Raw genomic sequence first — 23962 nt, 5'->3', positions numbered from 1 at the left:
AACCGGCGCAGGAACATCCGACGACATCACGCAGCTGGAGAACGGGATCCGGAGCAGCCTGTCTCGCGAGACGAGGTCTCAGAGATAGGAGAAACTCCGGAAGAACGCGTCTTCAGGGAACGAAGGAACTCTCGACGACGAGATCGCCGTCGGACTCAGGAGCAAGCCGAGCAAGATGCAAGGCAACGACGCGAGAATCCGCTCTTCGGGCGCAACCTGAACCCCGACTTCGCCCGAGCTATGAATACGCCGAGCGAAGTCGGAGGCGTTCTGGCCCGGATAGCCGACGGACTTCCTCGGACCCCCGACACCGAGGGATACCGGCGCCTGTTCACTCAGGCAGCCAATCATCTTCTACCGCTCGCCCATCCACCGAACGATCTGCGACACGCCATCAACAGTCGCCGAGACGCGCGAAGCTCTATCAATGCTTCGCGCGAACGGCGGCACGAGAACGAAATTCGCCGTCGGGAGGAGTATGACCGAGATCATGGCTTCCCGACTCAAAGCCAGGCCACCCGAACTGAGTCAGCAACGGCTTCAACTGGTGGAACCTCCCGGGAACGGTCGAGGAACCACCACCGCCACTCCCCTCCCCGGGACAGGCGACATCCTCGACGACAGGAGGACACGTGCGGAGTATCTGCTCTTACTCCGCGCCTTAGGGCCATCCAATGGCCTCCAAACTTCAAGGTATCCAACGTCGACAAATATGAACCTAAGCAGGACCCAGGGGGCTGGTTAGCCGTCTACACCACCGCCGCTCGGGCTGCCGGGGCATCTGAGGACGTCATGACTGCGTATCTGCCCATCGTCCTCGGGCAAGACGCACTGCAGTGGCTACGGCATCTACCCCGACACTGCATCGACGACTGGGGAGACTTCAGCCGACGTTTCACCGCCAACTTCCAGTCTCTCTCCGACAAGCCAGCGCAACCATGGGACCTCAAATCCATCAAGCGCCGGGGAGATGAGACTCTCCGGTCATACCTTAAAAGGTTCCAGACCATGAGAAACCGCATCCCCGAGGTCACGGAGGCGGCCGTGATCGAGGACTTCTACAGAGGATCTAATGACTCGGCTTTCGTCCGAACCATACTACAAAAGGCGCCAACCACCTCCGAGGAGCTGTTCCGGGAAGCCGACCTCTACATCACCGCTGACGAGCGGGCCCAGGACCTCATCGGAGGAACAAAACCTGTACCAGCGGCACCACGACGCGACGCGAACCAGCCGTCCGACAAGCGCTGGGAGAAGAGGCCTCGCGAAGAGGTACACGCCGCCGGACCACCCGCCTCTCGCGCCCGAGGAGGACCTCGTGGAGGCGAACGCACGCTGGACGACATCCTCGACGCCCAGTGCCCGTACCACAAGGATATGCGCCACACTCTCCGCAACTGCCGGGACTTCAAGCACTCCGTCGGGCATGGCCGACCCTTCCAACCTCTACCACCTCCTCCTCCGAGGGGAGGACCAGATGAACCACGACAACCCCATCAGCCGGAGGAAGGGGGAGGTGGAGCTTTCCCGCGCGTTGACAGGGAGGTCAACGTCATCTTCGGCGGGCATGGGTCGCAGGAGAACAAGAGACAACAAAAGCTCAACGACCGCCAGATACTGGTGGCGACCACCGGCCCTCCCGCCCCGTACCGGTGGTCGGAGCACCCAATCACGTTCACCCGGGAGGATCAATGGCTCAACTTCGACCACCCAGGCAAATACCCGCTCCTCGTCGATCCGGTGATCCGAGAGAGCCGGGTGAAGAAGGTACTAGTGGACGGGGGGAGCAGCATCAACGTCACCTTCCCCCGTACGCTTCAAGGCTTGGGAGTTCACCTCAAAGAGCTCCACGAGTCAGACGCTCCTTTCTTCGGCATCGTGCCGACGGAAGGGGAGTATCCGCTGGGCCACATCTACATGCCGGTCACCTTCGGGACTCCGGATAATTATAGAACCGAGTTCCTGAGGTTCGAGGTGGCGAACTTCGACTGCGGGTACAACGCCATCATCGGGAGGCCAGGGCTGGCCAAGTTCATGGCCATTCCACACTACACGTACATGATACTGAAGATGCCAGGACCACAAGGAATCATAACTGTACGCGCCGACTTCCAAGGCGCCGCAGAATGCTTCCGAGTGGCCATCCAGGCAGCCCTCACCACCAAGCCATCAGCGATTTCTTCTACACCGGCGAACTCTAAGCCTGATGAAGACCTCGCCGTACCGGCAAACGAAGCTCAGGCCGCGACCTCTATGCGGCCGACTGAAGACACCAAGCGGATCAACCTGGGCTTCGCTGATGAGCGCAAGACGGCCATCATCAGCTCCAGTTTGAGTGACAAATAGGAAAGCGCGCTCGTCCAGTTCCTGCAAGACAACCGAGACGTATTCGCATGGCAACCTGCGGATATGCCGGGAGTCCCAAGAGAACTGGCCGAGCACAAATTAAAGGTCTATCCCCAGGCGAGGCCAATCCGGCAAAAGCTGCGTCGTTTCACGCCCGACAAGAGAGAGGCCATTCGTGCCGAGTTAGCTCGCTTGGTCACGGCCGGATTTATTAGAGAAGTATTACACCCCGAGTGGTTAGCCAACCCTGTTCTTGTACTCAAAAAGAATAAAGTGGATTGGCGCATGTGCGTCGACTATACTGATCTCAACAAACACTGTCCGAAGGATCCCTTCGGGCTCCCAAGGATAGATCAAGTGGTGGATTCCACCGCTGGATGTTCGATGCTGTCTTTCTTAGATTGCTATTCCGGGTATCATCAGATTAGTTTGGCAAAAGAAGACGAGGAAAAAACGGCGTTCATCACCCCATTTGGTGCTTTCTGTTATACCTCCATGCCGTTTGGCCTCAAAAACGCTGGAGCGACTTATCAGAGAGCTATACAAACATGCTTAGCCGATCACTGGGGCAAGCGTGTGGAAGCTTACGTGGACGATGTGGTGATCAAAACGGAGAATCCAGAAAACTTCATCGAAGACTTACAGCTGGTCTTCAACAGCTTGAGAAGATATAGATGGAAGCTCAATCCTGAAAAATGCGTCTTCGGGGTACCAGCAGGAAAGTTACTCGGATTTATTGTCAGCCACCGGGGAATTGAAGCTAATCCAGATAAGATTGAAGCTATCATGAAGATGGAAGCTCCTCGATCACAGAAGAAGGTTCAGCGACTCACTGGATGTATGGCAGCCCTGAGCAGATTCATATCCAGACTGGAAGAAAAAGGTCTACCATTTTATAAACTACTGAAGAAGGTGGATAAGTTTCAATGGACTTCAGAGGCACAAGAAGCTCTAGACGCACTGAAGAAATTCCTGACAACACCGCCAGTATTGAAACCGCCCCGGCGAGCTATGCCGACTCAGCCGGCTGAAGATCTGCTGTTATATATCTCTTGCACGACTCACGTGGTAAGCACTGCGTTGGTAGTCGAGCGAGTGGAAGAAGGGCATGCCTACCCGGTTCAACACCCCGTCTATTTCATCAGTGAGGTTCTAGGCCCATCGAAGAAAAAGTATCCTCAAGTTCAGAAGCTATTATATGCAGTACTTCTAACTGCCCGCAAGTTGCGTCACTACTTTGACGACCACAAAGTCATAGTAGTTACTGGTTTTCCAATAGGGGACATTCTTCACAACAAGGAAGCCATTGGCCGAATAGCCAAGTGGGCTTGCGAGTTGGGGTCCCATGATATCGAGTTCCGACCTCGCACTGCCATCAAAACTCAAGCACTGGTCGACTTCGTATCAGAATGGACAGAACAGCAAGTGCCGGATAATCCAGAAACCGCAGAAGTATGGCGAATGTATTTTGATGGCTCGCTGAAGCTGCAGGGAGCAGGAGCAGGAATTCTCTTCACTGCACCTGGAGGCGAACACCTCAAGTACGCTCTCCAATTGCTATTCCCGGCCTCTAACAACGCAGCCGAGTATGAAGCTTTGATACACGGATTAAACATCGCCATATCACTGGGTGTCAAGAGACTGATGGTATATGGGGATTCTCTGGTAGTCATCAGTCAGATAAACAAGGAATGGGATTGTTCAAATGATTCAATGGGGAGATACTGCGCCGCCGTCCGAAAGCTAGAAGATAAATTCGAAGGTCTGGAGTTTCATCATATAGAAAGAGATCGGAACACGGCGGCTGATATACTGTCCAAGCTCGGATCCGGTCGAACTCAAGTCCCGCCCGGGGTCTTCGTGCAAGAAATCCTTCAGCCGAGCATCTCGATGGATCAAATAGAAGAGTGCAACATCATAGGCCAACCCGAGTCAGACTCTGATGACTGGAGGCAACCGATTATTAAGTATATAAAGAATGAAGAAGAGCCAGATGACAAGAACTCAGCAGAGCGCATTGCCAAACAATCAGCTCACTACACACTCATTGGGAAGGTATTATATCGGAGGGGCGCGTCAGGCGTCCTCATGAAGTGCGTTCTCCCATCCACCGGGAAGCAACTTCTGGAGGAAGTCCATGCAGGGCAGTGCGGAATACATGCAGCATCCAGAACATTAGTCGGGAAGGTTTTCAGGTCAGGATTCTATTGGCCGACAGCAAAAAATGATGCAGCCGAGCTAGTTCAGAAATGCGAAGCTTGCCAGTACCTGTCAAAACAACAGCACCTGCCAGCACAGCAGCTACAAACCATACCAGTAACTTGGCCTTTTGCATGCTGGGGATTGGATATGATTGGACCTTTCAAGAAAGCTCAAGGAGGATACACCCATGTATTGGTGGCAATTGACAAGTTCACTAAATGGATAGAGTTCCAGCCCATTGCCTCTTTAACCTCTGCTAAAGCCGTGGAGTTCATACAAAGCATAATATTCAGATTTGGGATACCAAACAGTATCATCACTGACTTGGGATCCAACTTTACCAGTTCAGAATTCTTTGACTTCTGCGAGCAAAAAAGCATTCAGATCAAGTATGCATCTGTAGCTCATCCGAGAGCCAACGGGCAGGTTGAGCGAGCCAACGGAATGATATTGGAGGCACTCAGAAAAAGGGTCTTTGATAAAAATGAAAAACTCGCAGGAAAATGGATAAGAGAATTGCCTTATGTTGTTTGGAGCTTGAGAACTCAACCTAGCCGGGCCCTGCATGGAAACACTCCTTTTTTCATGGTCTATGGGTCGGAAGCAGTGCTACCCGCTGATCTCAAGTTTGGGGCGCCAAGATTGATTTTCGAAAGCATAGCGGAAGCTGAGGCCACCAGGCTGGAGGATATTGATATACTTGAGGAAGAACGACTGAATGCAGTAATACAATCAGCGCGATACCAGCAGACTCTAAGGCGCTATCACGATAAGGCTGTGCGGCAAAGGTTCTTTTCAGTAGGGGACCTCGTCCTCCGCCGAATTCTAACGGGGGAGGGACGACACAAGCTATCACCCTTATGGGAAGGACCCTTCATAGTGGCAGAGGTCACTCGGCCCGGATCGTATCGCCTCACCCAGATGGATGGTACAGAAGTCGGGAACTCTTGGAACATAGAGCATCTCAGAAAGTTTTACCCCTAGCTGTACTTCAAAACAGCCGGGGCGGCCATGTACTCTGTAAAGTGAAAATATGTCATCAATAAAGAGAAATTTCAAAGATACTTGATTCATTTATGATTGACTTGCATTCTTACTTAACTCGGGGTGACCACTATGCCCTACAAACGGAGCAATCGGCTTAAGTCGGCAACGACTTAAGGCGGTGCAACATGCTCACGCTTACTTAACTCGGGGTGACCACTATGCCCTACAAACGGAGCAATCGGCTTAAGTCGGCAACGACTTAAGGCGGTGCAACATGCTCACGCTTACCTAGCTCGGGGTGACCACTATGCCCTACAAACGGAGCAATCGGCTTAAGTCGGCAACGACTTAAGACGGTGCAACATGCTCACGCTTACTTAACTCGGGGTGACCACTATGCCCTACAAACGGAGCAATCGGCTTAAGTCGGCAACGACTTAAGGCGGTGCAACATGCTCACGCTTACCTAACTCGGGGTGACCACTATGCCCTACAAACGGAGCAATCGGCTTAAGTCGGCAACGACTTAAGGCGGTGCAACATGCTCACGCTTACTTAACTCGGGGTGACCACTATGCCCTACAAACGGAGCAATCGGCTTAAGTCGGCAACGACTTAAGGCGGTGCAACATGCTCACGCTTACCTAGCTCGGGGTGACCACTATGCCCTACAAACGGAGCAATCGGCTTAAGTCGGCAACGACTTAAGACGGTGCAACATGCTCACGCTTACTTAACTCGGGGTGACCACTATGCCCTACAAACGGAGCAATCGGCTTAAGTCGGCAACGACTTAAGGCGGTGCAACATGCTCACGCTTACCTAACTCGGGGTGACCACTATGCCCTACAAACGGAGCAATCGGCTTAAGTCGGCAACGACTTAAGACGGTGCAACATGCTCACGCTTACTTAACTCAGGGGCGACCACTATGCCCTACTAACGGAAGTTACCGGCTAAAAGTAATTGATGGTTTGAACCAGTATAGCATACTCACGCTTATGCAGTTCAAGGGATGATCTCCATATCCCGCAAACAAACTTCATAATTATCATGTAGCATACCACAAATTTGCAAATTAATAAATTCTGATGCGATAAGAAAGAAATCATAACATTCGAATGATAAGCTGATGTCCTCTAAATAAATACTTGCTCATGCTAACTGCGCGCTCAGAGCACGCGAACTGTTTCTTTATTTTCCAATGTCTCTCTCAGGAACGACTGACGAAGAAGGGCGATTCGAGGAATCAGGGGCAGCAACCACATCGGCTCTTATATCCTCGGGGACAACCACGCCAGGTCTTCTCATCAAGATTCGTCCCGCCCGAATGGCCTTGTCCAGGGCCTTATCGCGCTGAGTTTTGAAAGTGGCAGCAGCCTCTTCAGCAACTTTAACAGCCTGCTGAGCAGTTTCTAACTCCCGGGCAATGGTTTTCTTGGAAGCTCGGAGTTCCTTGATGGTGGCATCCTTTGCTGATAGCAACTGTGTAAGGCGGGCCACTTCGTCCGAAGATTCTTGAAGTTGACGGCGCTGACTGTCAAGTTCCTCCATCGTAAAGCGGTGGCTCCTCTCCAAGATGGTCAGCGAGTTACTGGAATCCCGGTACAGTCTGTCCAAATTGTCGCGAGAAGCAGCAAGGATACGCTTTTCCTCCTACAAGCACAAATCAAGCTCATTCAGAATCCAAGAGCGTGATAAGGCGAAGCACAGGTTCGTAAGCTACCTTCTCAGAGTTAAGCTGGACATGAAGAGAAGAACTCAGAGCGTTAGCATCATCCAAAGCCGCAGAGACCTGACTCAACTCGATCTGACTTTGAGAATACTTCTCCTCGAAGTCAGCGCATCGTCGAGTCATTTCAGCTTGATCTTGAGAATGTTTTTCTTCAAGAACTGTGATCTGCCGAGTCATCCCTATCAAGAAGTATTCAAACAAAATGAAGTCAGAAGGTAAAACAACCTACGGGCAAGAATAAAGAAGAAGAAGAAAGGACACTGACCAGCATTGATGGCCTCCAACTCAGATACACGACGACGAAGCAACACTGGATTCCAACACTCGAGAGATGATGCCACTTCTGGGGTAGAAGCACCCTGTGATTTCAGTTGACTGGCCAATCCATTCACCAAAGCCTGACGAGAAGAACAGATGAGCATAATGACAGCAATTCATGCAACATAGAGATCAAATTAAAGCACGGCACAGCACCTGGAGGTTGGAAAAGAACGAAGGGATCCCCAGGTCAGGAGAAATCAGCTGATAATCAGGTATCAGACCACCACCTGAAGCAGCTCGCAATAGACCAGCAGGAACAAGCTCAGTACATTCAGCAGAGTTCAACTCCAGACCAGTGGGGATGCTGCCCTCCAAAGCGACCCCCTGATCCGGAGTCCGAGCCACCGTCATGCCGCCAGAATGTGGAGGTGAACCCACATGAACATCCATAGAAGTGCAGGAGGGAGACCCCGCTCGGACACCCTCGGGGGCTGGGTCAAGGTTGGCACTGCCCACTTGAGCCGGGTCACCCCCGGCAACACCCTCGGGGGCTGGGTAGTGGCCTACACTCCTCACCTGAGTTGAGTCCTCCCCGGCGACACCCTCGGGGGCTGGGCACATGTCAGCACTATTCAAAGGATCCAAGCTCTCTGCCGTGACCACCTCTAAGGTCGACGGGCCTTCAGCTGTTTCCACAGGATCAGGACGGACCAAGTCATTATCCCGGCCCTCAAGATCGTGCTCTAAGGTCGACGAGGCACGGGACGACCTCAACCCAGCATCTGGCACGGCTGCGCAAATTTCTGTTGCATCAACGTCTGCAGGTTCCAACAGCAAGTTCTCAGGGACCATATCCTCTAGAGCTTGATCAAAATTGGTCATGGACAGTTCTTGCAGACCAATAAGAGCAGACAAGGCAGGAGAAGGAACCCCACTACTACCACCGCTAGCGACGAGCTGCCGACTGTTCTTCCGAGTTAATGGAGTTTCATTCTCTTCCTCCTCATCTTCCACAGCAGCAGCGCAAACAGCATCCTCATTAGGGTCAGCAGCAGGCGGAGCACACCCATTGGGATCAACGTCAGCTAGACCAGTCGCAGTCATTTCTTCAGCAGTAGGAGCTAAGGTGCTGGCGTCCTCATCAAAGCTAGACACTCGCCGGAGGCGTCTTCTTTTCCTTTTCTGCTCATCAGCAGAAGGCTCGGGCTGACTGGTTCGGCTAGGACGCCTCGGGCGAATATTGGCAGGTTTCGAGACATCCAAGGTCGCATCAACCTCTGGAGGCGGCACCACTGCCAGTGTACCATCAGGAACAGTATCAGACGAATCCTCAGCTAGCAGATCGAGCATGTCATTTATGTCTGCGTCACTAGGGTTCAGGGGCACTTCAAAATAAATCTGTCGTTCATCATCAGGTATCTCCCCGAGCGAAGCAACTAAGGAACGAACATCTTCAGCAGAAGGTCGAACTCTAAGACCCAAATTGCTATCTGTCACGGGCGGATTGGACACAAAAAGAGTGAAATCTTTGGGAGAAGGCAGGTTCCAAGCCGAGTATGCCACTGGAGCTCCAACGTTTGAAACCTTACCCCTGAGGATCATCTCGAGTCGGCTCACCAAATCAACAGAAGGAATTCTCCTATTAGTAACTCGAGTTGGGTCGGCTAGCCCTCGGTAAAGATATGCCGGATAGGCCCTGTCCTTCAGCGGCTGAATGTTTTTGAAAACAAAATCTGTGACCACAGCTTCGGCAGTCAGACCTCTCTCTTTCAGTAATCCAACCTCAGTAAGCAACACGCCCGCCTCGGCTACTTCTTGGTCCGTGGGAGATTCAGTCCAACTCGGAGTGCGAACGTCTGCCTGTCTCCCTGAGCGAGGAGGAAGAGAGTTTCCATAATTGTCCACTATAAACCACTCCAGACGCCAGCCTTTAATGCTATCCTTGAGAGGTATCTCGAGATACTCGGTCTTCCGCCCCCGGCGCATCTCTAAACTGGCACCTCCGACCAATTGATGTTGCCCCCCGGCCATCCCAGGACGGCAGTGATACAGATACTTCCATAAGCCAAAATGCGGCAGCACGCCAAGATAAGCTTCGCAAAGGTGAACGAAAATAGAGATTTGGAGAATGGAGTTAGGGTTCAGGTGAGTCAGGTTGATATGATAAAAATCAAGGATGCCACGGAAAAAAGGAGATATGGGAAGGCCGAGGCCGCGAAGAAGGAAAGGAGTATAGACCACTGATTCGTGGGTATCTTCGGTTGGGACAGTAGTCCCATGGCAAGAACGCCAAGAACAGAGTTCCCGTGGAGGGAGAACCCCGACGGAAACAAGGCGGAGAAGCTCAACTTCAGAAATCACAGACATATGGTTACCTGCGAAGGGTAACTGACTGTTGGGATCGATGGCGGGGATCACTGCAGCAGACGAGTTCGCGGTTTTCCTCTTGGGCGCCATTCTTGCTTCTCGCTAGCGAAACAGAGTAGGAGGCGAGTGGCAGAGAAGACTCAGATGCGGAAATGCAAGAACTAGGGCACGGAAAGCAAAGGCGGCTGAAAGCGCGACACTTAAGGGATATTCTTGAGCCAGATACCTTTTCAAAAAGTGCCCGGTCATCACCCGGCGGTCATCTCCGAAATCTCAGCACGCCACGTGGATATCTAACAGTTATTTCCAAGAAAGCCGATGTGCCACCTCATCACTCGGCCATTTTCCTCAAAGAAACTTGAAGAAGCTGGCTATTACTCGGCGCTGCCTCTAAAACGCCGACCACGTGTTCAATCGCTCGGCATTACTTCTAAAATGCCGACGCCGACCTTCAATCACTCGGCGCTGCCTCTAAAACGCCGGCCACGTGTTCAATCGCTCGGCATTACTTCTAAAATGCCGACGCCGACCTTCAATCACTCGGCGCTGCCTCTAAAACGCCGGCCACGTGTTCAATCGCTCGGCATTACTTCTAAAATGCCGACGCCGACCTTCAATCACTCGGCGCTGCCTCTAAAACGCCGACCACGTGTTCAATCGCTCGGCATTACTTCTAAAATGCCGACGCCGACCTTCAATCACTCGGCGCTGCCTCTAAAACGCCGACCACATGTTCAATCGCTCGGCATTACTTCTAAAATGCCGACGCCGACCTTCAATCACTCGGCGCTGCCTCTAAAACGCCGACCACGTGTTCAATCGCTCGGCATTACTTCTAAATTGCCGACGCCGACCTTCAATCACTCGGCGCTGCCTCTAAAACGCCGACCACGTGTTCACACGCCCAGCATTACTTCTAAAATGCTGATGCCGATATTCTATCACTCGGTGTTATTTCTAAAATGCTGGTCTTGTGTTCGATTGCTCAGTGTTACTTCTAAAACGCTGATGTCAATCTTCACAACCGCTCGGCGCTGTTTCTACTACATCAAAAGAATCGATTCAACATTTAGCAAAACCAGTGACGAGTCATCAAAAAGAGGAGATAAACGACAACTTTCATTGAAGGGAAGTTAACAAGTTACAAACCAACTCTTTATGAGTTGATACTTCCCTAATTCTACTTTACATTACTACTACTACTAAACTACACTAATTACTACTACATTATTCTAGCTATACTAAACTATACTAATATCTAAGAAGACCAGTGGCGTCTAGCCACTGTCCCTGCCCGCTGCCGCCGTTGCCGCCCTTGGTGCTGCCCCTGCCGTCGCCGCCGCCCCTGCCACTGCTGCCGCCGTCGCCGTCATCGTCGTCATCGTCGTCGTCGTCGTCTTCACCCTCCTCGCCGCCGTCCGAGTCCTCCTCATCCGAGGAGTACTCCGACTCATCCGAGCCTTCGAGCCCGGCGCGCTCGACGGCCCGGATGTATGTCCAGACCTCCGCGGCTATCCCCTGGGAGTCGTCCGAGTCATCGGACGACACCGGGGGAGAGACGGGAGCCGGAGACCCCTCGGGCTCGGAGGAGAACTCCTCCTCCGAGTACTCCGAGTCGCCAAACTCCTCTGATGGAGGAGTCGGCTCACGCTTACGCTTGTTGTTCTTGCCCATGGTTGAGAGCTTTGGGAGAGAAGAAAGGGAAGAGGCAGTAAGGAGCAACGAAGAGATGCGAAGAAACCAGAGAAGCAAAGGGGTTATTTATAGAAGGGAAAGGCAACCGCTCACTTCTAACCGCGGTCACTGAACAGTCGCAAGGCATTCAATAAGCACTTCCACCCACCCGAAGACACGTCAGGCGGCGGACGCCGTTTCATGCAACACTACACCCATTGGGACTCCAGTCAACAGCGCAAAGGATATGATTACACTAGCCGTCCCATCGCATTACTACTCAGAGGCAACCAGGCTAAAACACTCAGCGTACCAAGCCGTCCCTTGCCCACACCCATTGGGGGGGGACGCCCAGGAATTATCAGTATATTTTTCAAACGGTCACATCCGTGCAGGGCATGCAGTGAATACCTCAAGACAAAAATGAGATATCAACAAGAGTTAGAGGGAAGCCAAATATAGCCAGTGGAGTGCAAAATATGGTCGACAGAAATGACTTGAAGACTAGACAGAGAACGTCCATCAAATGTCCAATCAGTCACAGAGCAAATAAATTACACTACCTAGCGAGATATGGATGGATTGCGAACTCGGCTGCAAAAGACAAAAAACATGCTGACCTCTGAAGCATAAAAACTGATGACATAGCGCGGATGACATCATGCCAATTTTTTACAAGCAGAAAGGATAATTCTCAGCAAAAGGACACAGAAGGAAGACCTTCGAGTGGATTATCCTCAAAAATCCACTTGAAGGTCGGGGGCTACACCCATTGGGTGCACCTTCGGTGCACCCCATGGATTATCATTCTAAATCAATATAGTGCCGACCTCTAAGGCGTAGAACAAGATTGGAAAGATCAATCCTCAACTGAGATGCAGGAGCGCGAATGGAGAAAATCTTCGGAGAAGACCTTCGAGTAGATTATCTTCTAAAATCTACTCAAAGGTCGGGGGCTACACCCATTGGGTGCACCTTCGGTGCACCCAAGGAAGTCCAGAATCTTATAATCCAAAATGCCGATTTCTAAGGCACAAGCACAAAACCAAACTTTGGTCGAACGAGTGATCAGAGCCAGAGGAGGCAGCAGGAAGTCATTTTCTGGACCTTGGATCTTTGAGTTGATTACCTCTAAATTAACTCAAAGATCGGGGGCTTGTGGGGGATAGATATCCCCTGGGTCCACTAAAGAAGTAAAAGGCCTCACGAAAAGCCCAAGGGCCCAATAATTCGTAAGGTCATTCTTTCGTGGGCCTAGGGAAAGACCACCAATAAAGAGGACGCGGGACTGATTAGTGCAAACACAGGCGGCCCACAACGTCGAACGAATGGATTACAACAGAGACCCGACTTTCCCGCGCTGAAGCCCTCATGCAACAGAGCCATGCGAGGATAAGTCGGCGAAGGTTACGTAGGGATAAACTCAAGAGGTTCACTATCTTTTAGCTACTCGTTGCTATCATATCATATGTAATGCTCCACGGCCGAGTATATAAGGCCTAGGGGGCACCCCTTCAGATCGATCGACCCTATTCTACTTAGCCATCCACAAAAACTCTCTGCGCCCTCCATCCAGAGAATCCTCTTGTAACCACGCTCATATACTCACCAGGACGTAGGGTGTTACGCACTTCTAAGCGGCCCGAACCTGCAAACCTTGTCCATTGTCCCTCGTGCGATCGGCACGAACCATTTTGCTACAGTCGTCGACACCGTCCTACTCCTAAAAGCACCTTGAGGGGCAACCCCGGGTGTGCGGTCGGACCCAAAACACCGACAGCGACCCAGCGCGCGACCCAGCAGCACCAGCCTGGCGCGACGGTCAATGCGGCCAAAAGTGGGCCGGCAGTAATGGCGGTGGCAGGCGGGCAGGAGCAGCGGCCACGTCGTCAGCCAAGCTCACGTCCCGTCCGGGGGCAGCGAGAGAACCCTCTCTCACGGCGTGAAGACAACGCGCCCGTGATCCGTTCCTCGAACGGCTCGCGCACGCGCAACGGTCGCTCCTCCAACCACTCGCCCCGTCGCATTAACTCCGCGGCGGGACACGCGGCGCCTCTAGCAGGAGAAGCGGGCGACTCTTCGCCTTCGCCATAATGACCGCGTCCAAAAAGGTACGCCGCGTCGTTCGATTTCGTATCCTTTTCCTTTTTTCCTCTTTCTCTCTCTTGCAACAGGGACCGGGAAAGGGGGATACCCCGAAAAGGATCCTTCCTCGTGAAGGAACCAGGCTCCGAGCCTCCCTACTGATCAGAGGTTCGAAGGCTGGCCCCTCGGAAGGGTTCGACAGCCGCCTCAGATCACGTGGGCCCTACACCCACTACTGGTCAGAGGTTCGAAGGCTGGCCCCTCGGAAGGGTTCAACGACTGCCTCAGGCTACTCGGTCTCCGCGCCCAATACTGATCAGGGGTTCGAAGGCTGGCCCCCGAAGGGTTCACAGCCGCCTCAAACGCCGAGCGAGGGTTGACCATGGGTACGTTCGATACATAACCAAGGCTCGGGCTGCGCTCCCGAGGTACCCTAGGACATTTCTGAGACCGGCGGGAACGATCTTGTAACGGAATCCCATCAGAGGGAGGCATCGAGCCCTCGGACCCCGTCGCCAGGGGACCGGGTCCGGCAGATCACCCGCAGGTACTTTTGGGCGTGCCTCTGGGCCCCTAGCCGACCCCTAACGAACGGGGCACGGACGTCCACTCGGATCACCCGCTTGCAGCTCAAGGAGACACCATGTTTGGCGCCCATCGAGGGCAACATGGCGCTTTCCCCCCCTCCTCCTTGCGGAAAGGCGACGCAGGGGCGTATGTAAAAAAGCCGAGTCTGTCCCTGATCGCCCTCTCGCCCTGTGCAGAGGCTCGGGGGCTGCTCTCGCAAACCCGGCTCCGGCCGAACCGTTGACAGCGTCAACATACCAGCTCGAGAACTTGGGACCCGACCGTACACCTGGGCTACGGCCAGCTCGCATGAGGGAACGACCAGACCAGCCGAAGCATTACGCGAGGCATTAAGACCTCGAAGGAGTGAAACCACTCCTCCGAGGCCTCGGGGGCTACACCCGGCGGGTGCACTCGCGCGCACCCACCGGAACAAAACGCAACCGAGAAAGGCTGGTCCCCTTGCAAAAAAGTGCGACGAAAGCCTCCAAGCGAGTGCAAACACTCCCTTCGAGGCTCGGGGGCTACTGTCGGGGACCATAATTAGGGGTACCCTCAAGGCTCCTAATTCTCAGCTGGTAACCCCCATCAGCACAAAGCTGCAAAGGCCTGATGGGTGCGATTAAGTCAGGGATCAGTCCATTCGAGGGACTCGATCACGCCTCGCCCGAGCCTAGCCTCGGACAAGGGCGGCCGACCCCGGAGGATTTCTGCCTCGCCCGAGGCCCCCCTTCAGCGACGAACATATTCCCGGCTCGCTCGAGGCCCTGCCTTCGCTAAGAAGCAACCCTGACCAAATCGCCGCACCGACCGACCAAATCGCAGGAGCATTTAATGCAAAGGTGGCCTGACACCTTTATCCTGACGCGCGCCCCCCAGCCGGCAGAGCCGAAGTGACCGCCGTCACTTCGCCGCTCCACTGACCGGCCTGACAGAAGGACAGCGCCGCCTGCGCCACTCCAACTGCGGTGCCACTTGACAGAGTGAGACTGACGGGCAGTCAGGCCCGGCCTAAGGCTCCATAGGAAGCTCCGCTTCGCCCGACCCCAGGGCTCGGACTCGGGTTAAGTCCCGGAAGACGACGAACTCCGCTCCGCCCGACCTAGGGCTCGGACTCGGGCTAAGTCCCGGAAGACGACGAACTCCGCCCGACCTAGGGCTCGGACTCGGGCTAAGTCCCGGAAGACGGCGAACTCCGCTCCGCCCGACCCAGGGCTCGGACTCGGGCTAAGTCCCGGAAGACGACGAACTCCGCCCGACCCAGGGCTCGGACTCGGGCTAAGTCCCGGAAGACGGCGAACTCCGCCCGACCCAGGGCTCGGACTCGGGCTAAGTACCAGAAGACGACGATCTCCGCCTCGCCCGACCCAGGGCTCGAACTTGGGCTCGACCCCAGAAGACGACGATCTCCGCCTCGCCCGACCCAGGGCTCGGACTTGGGCTCGGCCCCAGAAGACGACGAACTCCGCTTCGCCCGACCCCAGGGCTCGGACTCCGCCCCGGCACCAGCTGGCAATCTCCGCCTCGCCCGACCCGGGGGCTCGGACTTGACCTCGGCTTCGGAGGAGCTTCCACATCGCCCAACCTAGGGCGCAGACCAGCCACGTCAACAGGAGGCGCCATCATCACCCTACCCCGAGCTGACTCGGGCCGCAGGGAACAAGACCGGCGTCCCATCTGGCTCGCTCCGCCAGATAGGCAATGATGGCGCCCCGCATGCTCTGTGACGACGGCGGCTCTCAGCCCCCTTACGGAAGCAAGAGGACGTCAGCAAGGACTCAACTGCTCCGACAGCTGTCCCTCCGCCAAGCTCCATCGCTCCTCCGACCGCCACGACATCACACCAGCTGGGTGCCAAGATCTCTCCGGCTGCCACAACGGCATGTACCTAGGGCGCTAGCTCTCCTCCGCTAGACACGTAGCACTCTGCTACACACCCCATTGTACACCTGGATCCTCTCCTTGCGCCTATAAAAGGGAGGACTAGGGCCCTCTTAGAGAAGGTTGGCCGCGCGGGGACGAGGACGAGACACGCGCTCGCCCGGAGCCGCTCGCTCCCTCTCCCGCGTGGACGCTTGTAACCCCCTACTGCAAGCGCACCCGACCTGGGCGTGGGACGAACACGAAGGCCACGGGATTCCCACCTCTCTCACGCCGGTCTCCGGCCGCCTCGCTCTCCCCCCTTCGCGCTCGCCCTCGCGCTCAACCCATCTGGGCTGGGGCACGCGGCGACATTCACTCGTCGGCTCAGGGACCCCCTGGTCTCGGAACGCCGACAGCAATTGAATAAGATTTTGCGAAGCATTTTTAAGATTTGAAATTTTGTCCCCTTGTTTCAAATGCTTTTCCTTTGACTAAACAAAACTCCCCCTCAATAAATTTTCCTCTTAGTGTTCAAGAGGGTTTTAAGATATCATTTTTGAAAATACTACTTTCTCCCCTTTTAGAACACAATAAGATACTAATTTGAAATTTTCAATTGAAAAATCATTAATTGTGCGGTCCTTTTGCTTTGGGCTCATACTTTCTCCCCCTTTGGCATGAATCGCCAAAAATGGATACTTTGAGTGAGATATAAGCCCTTGTCTAACTACTATCTCCCCTTTGGCAAATAAAACATATGAGTGAAGATTATACCAAAGACGGAGAGTGGTGCGGAGCGATGGCGAAGGATGAGTAGTAGAGTGGAGTGGAAGCCTTTTTCTTCGCCGAAGACTCCAATTCCCTTTCAATATACCTATGACTTGGTTTGAAATATACTTGAAAACACATTAGTCATAGCATATATAAAAGAGACATGATCAAAGGTATACTTATAAGCTATGTGTGCAAATTAGCAAAAGAAATTCCTAGAATCAAGAATATTGAGCTCATGCCTAAGTTTGGTAAAAGTTTGTTCATCTAGCGGCTTGGTAAAAATATCGGCTAATTGATCTTTAGTATTAATATATGCAATCTCGATATCCCCCTTTTGTTGGTGATCCCTAAGAAAATGATATCGAATGGCTATGTGTTTAGTGCGGCTATGCTCAACGGGATTATCCGCCATGCGGATTGCACTCTCATTATCACATAGAAGAGGAACTTTGGTTAATTTGTAACCATAGTCCCGCAGGGTTTGCCTCATCCAAAGCAATTGTGCGCAACAATGGCCTGCAGCAATGTACTCGGCTTCGGCGGTAGAAAGAGCGACCGAATTTTGCTTCTTTGAAGCCCAAGACACCAAGGATCTTCCCAAGAACTGGCAAGTCCCCGATGTGCTCTTTCTATTAATCTTACACCCCGCCCAATCGGCATCCGAATAACCAATCAAATCAAATGTGGATCCCCGAGGGTACCAAAGCCCAAACTTAGGAGTATAAGCCAAATATCTCAAGATTCGTTTTACGGCCGTAAGGTGAGATTCCTTAGGGTCGGCTCGGAATCTTGCACACATGCAAACGGAAAGCATAATATCCGGTCGAGATGCACATAAATAAAGTAATGAACCAATCATCGACCGGTATATCTTTTGATCGACGGATTTACCTCCCGTGTCGAGGTCGAGATGCCCATTGGTTCCCATGGGTGTCTTGATGGGCTTGGCATCCTTCATTACAAACTTGGTTAGAATGTCTTGAGTGTACTTTGTTTGGCTAATGAAGGTGCCCTCTTGGAGTTGCTTGACTTGGAATCCTAGAAAATACTTCAACTCCCCCATCATAGACATCTCGAATTTCTATGTCATGATCCTACTAAATTCTTCACATGTAGATTCGTTAGTAGACCCAAATATAATATCATCAACATAAATTTGACATACAAACAAATCATTGTCAAGAGTTTTAGTGAATAAAGTAGGATCCGCTTTTCCGACTTTGAAGTCATTAGCAATAAGGAAATCTCTTAGGCATTCATACCATGTTCTTGGGGCTTGCTTGAGCCCATAAAGCGCCTTAGAGAGCCTATAGACATGGTTAGGGTACTCACTATCTTCAAAGCCGGGAGGTTGCTCAACATAGACCTCTTCCTTGATTGGTCCATTGAGGAAGGCACTCTTCACGTCCATTTGATAAAGCTTGAAGCCATGGTAAGTAGCATAGGCTAATAATATACGAATTGACTCAAGCCTAGCTACGGGTGCATAGGTTTCACCGAAATCCAAACCTTCGACTTGGGAGTATCCCTTGGCCACAAGTCGAGCTTTGTTCCTTGTCACCACACCATGCTCGTCTTGCTTGTTGCGGAAGACCCACTTGGTTCCTACAACATTTTGATTAGGACGTGGAACTAAATGCCATACCTCATTCCTAGTGAAGTTGTTGAGCTCCTCTTGCATCGCCATCACCCAATCCGAATCTTGAAGTGCTTCCTCTACCCTGTGTGGCTCAATAGAGGAAACAAAAGAGTAATGCTCACAAAAATGTGCAACACGAGATCGAGTGGTTACCCCCTTATGAATGTCGCCGAGGATGGTGTCGACGGGGTGATCTCGTTGGATTGCTTGGTGGACTCTTGGGTGTGGCGGCCTTGGTTCTTCATCCTCCTTGTCTTGATCGTTTGCATCTCCCCCTTGATCATTGCCGTCATCTTGAGGTGGCTCATCTCTTTGATCTTCTCCTTCATCAACTTGAGCATCATCCTCATTTTGGGTTGGTGGAGATGCTTGTGTGGAGGAGGATGGTTGATCTTGTGCATGTGGAGGCTCTTCGGATTCCTTAGGGCACACATCCCCAATGGACATGTTCCTTAGCGCTATGCACGGAGCCTGTTCTTCACCTATCTCATCAAGATCAACTTGCTCTACTTGAGAGCCGTTAGTTTCATCAAACACAACGTCACAAGAAACTTCAACAAGTCCTGAGGACTTGTTAAAGACTCTATATGCCCTTGTGTTTGAGTCATATCCTAGTAAAAAGCCTTCTATAGTTTTAGGAGCAAATTTAGATTTTCTACCTCTCTTAACAAGAATAAAGCATTTGCTACCAAAAACTCTAAAATATGAAATATTGGGCTTTTTACCGGTTAGGAGTTCATAGGATGTCTTCTTGAGGATTCGGTGTAGATATAACCGGTTGATGGCGTAGCAAGCGGTGTTGACTGCCTCGGCCCAAAACCGATCCGGTGTCTTGTACTCATCAAGCATGGTTCTTGCCATGTCCAATAGAGTTCGATTCTTCCTCTCCACTACACCATTTTGTTGTGGGGTGTAGGGAGAAGAGAACTCATGCTTGATGCCCTCCTCCTCAAGGAAGCCTTCAATTTGAGAGTTCTTGAACTCCGTCCCGTTGTCGCTTCTAATTTTCTTGATCCTTAAGCCGAACTCGTTTTGAGCCCGTCTCAAGAATCCCTTTAAGGTCTCTTGGGTATGGGATTTTTCCTGCAAAAAGAACACCCAAGTGAAGCGAGAATAATCATCCACAATAACTAGACAGTACTTACTCCCGCCGATGCTTATGTAAGCGATCGGGCCGAATAGGTCCATGTGTAGGAGCTCCAGTGGCCTGTCACTTGTCATGATGTTTTTGTGTGGATGATGAGTGCCAACTTGCTTCCTGGCTTGGCATGCGCTACAAATCCTGTCTTTCTCAAAATGAACATTTGTTAGACCTAAAATGTGCTCTCCCTTTAGAAGCTTATGAAGATTCTTCATTCCAACATGAGCTAGTCGGCGGTGCCAGAGCCAACCCATGTTAGTCTTAGCAATTAAGCAAGTGTCGAGTTTAGCTCTATCAAAATCTACCAAGTATAGTTGACCCTCTAACACTCCCTTAAATGCTATTGAATCATCACTTCTTCTAAAGAAAGTGACACCTACATCAGTAAATAGACAGTTGTAGCCCATTTGACATAATTGCGAAACAGAAAGCAAATTGTAATCTAAAGAATCTACAAGAAAAACATTGGAAATGGAATGGTCAGGAGATATAGCTATTTTACCCAAACCTTTGACCAAACCTTGGTTTCCATCCCCGAATGTGATGGCTCGTTGGGGATCTTGGTTTTTCTCGTAGGAGGAGAACATCTTCTTCTCCCCTGTCATGTGGTTTGTGCACCCGCTGTCGATGATCCAACTTGAGCCACCGGATGCATAAACCTACAAAACAAGTTTAGTTCTTGACTTTAGGTACCCAAACGGTTTTGGGTTCTTTGGCATTAGAAACAAGAACTTTGGGTACCCAAACACAAGTCTTGGAGCCCTTGTGTTTGCCCCCAACAAACTTGGCAACTACCTTGCCGGATTTGTTAGTAAGCACATATGATGCATCAAAAGTTTTGAATGAAATGTCATGATCATTTGATGCACTAGGAGTTTTCTTCTTAGGCAACTTAGCATGGGTTGGTTGCTTAGAACTAGATGTCTCACCCTTATACATAAAAGCATAATTAGGGCCAGAGTGAGACTTCCTAGAATGAATTCTCCTAATTTTGCTCTCGGGATAACCGGCAGGGTACAAAATGTAACCCTCGTTATCCTGAGGCATGGGAGCCTTGCCCTTAACAAAATTAGACAATCTTTTAGGAGGGGCACTAAGTTTGACATTGTCTCCCCTTTGGAAGCCAATGCCATCCTTGATGCCAGGGCGTCTCCCATTATAGAGCATACTTCTAGCAAATTTAAACTTTTCATTTTCTAAGTTATGCTCGACAATTTTAGCATCTAATTTTGCTATATAATCATTTTGTTGTTTAATTAAGACCATGTGATCATGAATAGCATTAATATCAACATCTCTACATCTAGTGCAAATGGAAACATGCTCAACGGTAGATGTAGAGGGTTTGCAAGAATTAAGTTCAACAATCTTAGCACGTAATATGTCATTTTTATCTCTAAGATCGGAAATTGTAACATTGCAAACATCAAAATCTTTAGCCTTAGCAATTAATTGTTCATTTTCAATCCTAAGGCTAGTAAGAGAGGTGTTTAATTCTTCAATCTTAGCAAGCAAATCATCATTATCATTTCTAAGATTGGGAATTGAAACATCACAAACATGAGAATCAACCTTAGCAATTAATCTAGCATTTTCATTTCTAAGGTTGTCAATAGTCTCATGGCAAGTGCTTAGCTCACTAGATAATTTTTCACATTTTTCAACTTGTAGAGCATAAGCATTTTTAACCTTAACATGCTTTTTGTTTTCCTTAATAAGGAAGTCCTCTTGAGAGTCCAAGAGATCATCCTTCTCATGAATAGCACTAATCAATTCATTTAATTTTTCCTTTTGTTGCATGTTTAGGTCGGCAAAAAGGGTACGCAAATTATCTTCCTCATCACTAGCATTATCATCACTCGAGGACTCATATTTAGTGGAGGATTTGGATTTAACCTTCTTCCTTTTGCCGTCCTTGGCCATGAGGCATTTGTGGCCGACGTTGGGGAAGAGAAGACCCTTGGTAACGGCGATGTTGGCGGCGTCCTCGTCGGAGGAGGAGTCGGTGGAGCTCTCGTCGGAGTCCCATTCCTGGCACACATGGGCATCGCCACCCTTCCTCTTGTGATATCTCTTCTTCTCCTTTCTTCTCCCCTTTTTGTAGTTGTCCCTGTCACTATCACTTGATAATGGACATTTAGCAATAAAGTGACCGGGCTTACCACACTTGTAGCAAACCTTTTTGGAACGGGATTTGTAATCCTTCCCCTTCCGTTGCTTGAGGATTTGGCGAAAGCTTTTGATGATGAGCGCCATTTCGTCCTCGTTGTCGAGCTTGGAGGCGTCGATGGGTGTTCGACTTAGAGTAGTCTCCTCCTTCTTTTCTTCCGTCGCCTTGAATGCGACGGGTTGTGCCTCGGGCGTGGAGGAGGTGCCTTGCTCGATGATTTTCTTTGAGCCTTTAATCATTAGCTCAAAGCTCACAAATTTTCCTATAACCTCCTTGGGAGACATTAGTTTATATCTAGGATCACCTCGAATTAATTGAACTTGTGTAGGGTTAAGAAATACGAGGGATCTAAGAACAACCTTGACCATCTCATGGTCATCCCATTTTTCGCTCCCGAGGTTGCGCACTTGGTTCACCAAGGTCTTCAAGCGGTTGTACATAGCTTGTGGATCCTCCCCTTGGTGAAGCATGAAGCGACCGAGCTCCCCCTCGATCGTCTCCCTCGTGCGCGGTCTTGAGTACGTCCCAAATTTCCTTCGCACTTTTTAACCCTTGCACCTTATTATACTCCTCTCGACTTAGAGAGGCGAGGAGTATAGTGGTGGCTTGGGAGTTAAAGTGGTGAATTTGGGCCACCTCGTCCGAGTCGTAGTCTTTATCCCCTACGGATGGTACCTGTACACCAAACTCAACAACATTCCATATGCTTGTGTGGAGTGAGGTTAGATGGTGCCTCATTTTGTCACTCCACATATTATAATCTTCACCGTCAAAAACCGGTGGTTTGCCTAATGGAACGGAGAGTAGAGGAGTACGCTTTGAAATGTGGGGACAGCGTAGGGGGATCTTACTATACTTCTTGCGCTCTTGGCGCTTAGAAGTTATGGACGGCGCATCGGAGTCGGAGGTCGATGGTGATGAAGAGTCGGTCTCGTAGTAGACCACTTTCTCTCATCCTCTTGTGCTTGTCGCCCCTCCGATGTGACTTGTGGGAAGAGGATTTCTTCTCCTTCCCCTTCCCTTTGTTGGAGGAGTTCTTCTTCTCCTTCCTCTTGGTGCGGGACTCTTCCGATGAAGTGCTCCCGTGACTCGTAGTGGGCTTGTCGCCGGTCTCCATCTCCCTCTTGGTGTGATCTCCCGACATCACTTCGAGCGGTTAGGCTCTAATGAAGCACCGGGCTCTGATACCAATTGAAAGTCGCCTAGAGGGGGGGGTGAATAGGGCGAAACTGAAATTTACAAAATTAATCACAACTACAAGCCGGGTTAGCGTTAGAAATAATAATGAGTCCGAGAGAGAGGGCGCAAAACAAATCGCAAGCGAATGAAGAGTGTGACACGCGGATTTGTTTTACCGAGGTTCGGTTCTCGCAAACCTACTCCCCGTTGAGGAGGCCACAAAGGCCGGGTCTCTTTCAACCCTTACCCTCTCTCAAACGGTCCCGCGGACCGAGTGAGCTTCTCTTCTCAAATCAAACCGGGAACAAAACTTCCCCGCAAGGACCACCACACAATTGGTGTCTCTTGCCTCGATTACAAGTGAGTTTTGATCACAAGAACAAGTGAGAAAGAAAAGAAGCAATCCAAGCGCAAGAGCTCAAAAGAACACGGCAAATCTCTCTCGCTAATCACTAAAGCCTTGTGTGGAATTGGAGAGGATTTGATCACTTGAGTGTGTCTAGAATTGAATGCCTAGCTCTTGTAAGTGGTTGAGAAGTGGAAAACTTGGATGACTTGAATGTGGGGTGGTTGGGGGTATTTATAGCCCCAACCACCAAACTAGCCGTTTGGTGGAGGCTGTCTGTCGTATGGTGCACCGGACAGTCCGGTGCACACCGGACATGTCCGGTGCGACAGCCACGTCACCAGGCCGTTAGGGTTCCGACCGTTGGAGCTCTGACTGCTAGGCCCGTCTCGATGTCCGGTGGCGCACCGGACATGCACTGTGGAGTGTCCGGTGCGCCAGCATGGGCGTGCCTGACTTCTGTGCGCGCTGGCGTCACACCGGACAGTCCGGTGTACACCGGACATGTCCGGTGAATTATAGCGGACTAGCCGTTGTGAATTCCCGAAGCCGACGAGTTCAGAGTCTCTTCATCCTTGGAGCACCGGACACTGTCCGGTGTACACCGGACAGTCCGGTGAATTATA

Source organism: Zea mays, chromosome 7 (genome assembly GCF_902167145.1).
Source record: "Zea mays cultivar B73 chromosome 7, Zm-B73-REFERENCE-NAM-5.0, whole genome shotgun sequence".
NCBI lineage: Eukaryota > Viridiplantae > Streptophyta > Magnoliopsida > Poales > Poaceae > Zea > Zea mays.
The sequence above is the reverse complement of the archived record's forward strand: the minus strand, read 5'-3'. Positions refer to the sequence as shown.